Below are 1,981 nucleotides of genomic sequence, written 5' to 3'. Positions count from 1 at the left end.
GCTTTTCTGAGTTCTTGTATCTCATTGAGTTTTCTCAGAACTGCAATCTTGAATTCTGTCATTTAAATCAAAGTCCTCCATATCTTTAAGTTTATTTTCTGAAGATTTTTCATTTTCTTCCTGAATTCCCTTGTTACTATGATTATTCAGTATGCTTGATGGATTTTTTTCTCTGCCTGGGTATTGAAATCTGCTTTTTGAAGTGTTTAACACTCCTGTATTTAACAGGTTGATAAGTACAGGTCTTCCTTTTGCTTTCCAGCAGGTGGAGCTGAAGTGCAAGTTTCTATTTTCTCTACCTCTGTTTGGTCTTCCCGAGATCTCTGTGGGGTGGTATCGCCTGGGCCTCAGCCATGGAAAATGTTCGGTATTCCTCAAGGAAGTAGCAGCCCCCTTTACAACCCATTCATCTCAGTCTGGGGGTACCACTCCTGTGGATTGGAAGTGGTGGGTTATGGGTGTCCCATGTGTTCCTGGTGCTGCCTTCCTCTAGCCAGAATCTACGGGCACAACCGCTCTGAGTCGACCCAGCTGACTCTAACAGGCTGCACCACAACCTTGGGGAGGGGTGGGTGACCAAAAACTGGCTCGCATTTCCAGTGTTCTGCTCTTCCTTGTGGGTTTAGCCACAATTAGTACAGACCACTTAAAAAGGAAAGTTTTTTTGTTTGTTTGTTTGTTTGTTTGTTTGTTTGTTTGTTTCTCAGCCCTTTCACCATCTGCTGAGTGAGGATGTTGCGGCCAGTGGGATACAAGGGGCTGGGGTGGGCAGATTCCTGAATCTGTGGAATCCTTTGTTAGTAGGTACTGGCAGGCTGTGGAGCACTTGCAATTTTTTTTGCCCAGTTTCTCTGCATCTGACCCTGGGCCCAGCCTCAGTGGGTGCAGCCACCCAGGCCTGACTGCTGTCTCTGCCCCTGTGGTTTGCCCAATGGGAATTACACCCCAACCCTTCACTGTTACGGTGTCCACTGGGCTGCTATAAACACGGGACTGCACACGGCTTCTGGCTCTGTCTTTCCCTCCACCCCTGCTTCCATCTCTGCTGTTTGCTAAGGTACACCCACCCTCAGATGTCTCAGTGTGCAATGTCTCAGACATGTTTGTGTGTTGAGCAGGGCATCTTTTGTTGAATTATAGCTGTCCAACTTGTAACTTCAAGGAGAGAGACTGGAAGTTCCACTCATGCCACCATGCTGCTAATATCCCAGTCATACTCCTATTTTAATGATGAGAAAACCGATGCACAGAGATATTAAGTGACTTTCATAAGGTGACACAGCCAGTTAGTGGCGTGGCAGGGATTTAAACCTAGGCAATCTAATTCCAAGGTCCAGGTGTGTTGATTTAGTCCACATTTACTGGGCACCTACTTTGTGTCAGGCCCTGTTCTAGATGTTAGGGCTACAAGAAGTACAAACAAATGTCCTTGCCCTCATTAAACCATTTCTCCCATATCACCATCCTCTCTCTCTCTCATTGATACATTGTCTATCTCATCTTTCCCATCAAAAACATCAACAAAACAGTACCCCACTCCCCTTGACCCCTCAGCCCCTTAAACTATAAATCTAGGTTTGTTTATTCATTCATTTGGTCATTTTTAATTCCCGAGACAAAAGGAGAGCCAGAACATGGGAGCATCTTTTCAGAATCTCCATCCCAGTTGAATATGCTCGTCTTTCTCATCTTAAAAAAAAAAAAAGTCACTCTCACTCCCCTGCTCCTACCCCAATCCTGCCTTTCTTGGCTATACATAGACAAACTTCTTAAAGTGAATATCGGTATCATGTCCATTTCCAAACCTAACACTCAATCCTTTGCTCTCTGAAATCAGTCATTGGCCCCATAGTGCTCCAGACACTGGAACCCACACTCTCTCAGCTGTTACACTGCCTCTCCTTTCTCCTTCACCTCCAAAGTTTTGGAAAGCGATATCTACCTTCTGTCTACACTCCCCCACTTCTTGCAAACCAATTGA

This window comes from Rhinolophus sinicus, chromosome 8 (genome assembly GCF_057876585.1).
Source record: "Rhinolophus sinicus isolate RSI-liver-muscle chromosome 8, RSI-T2T, whole genome shotgun sequence".
Classification (NCBI taxonomy): domain Eukaryota; kingdom Metazoa; phylum Chordata; class Mammalia; order Chiroptera; family Rhinolophidae; genus Rhinolophus; species Rhinolophus sinicus.
Note: the sequence above shows the minus strand (reverse complement) of the source record.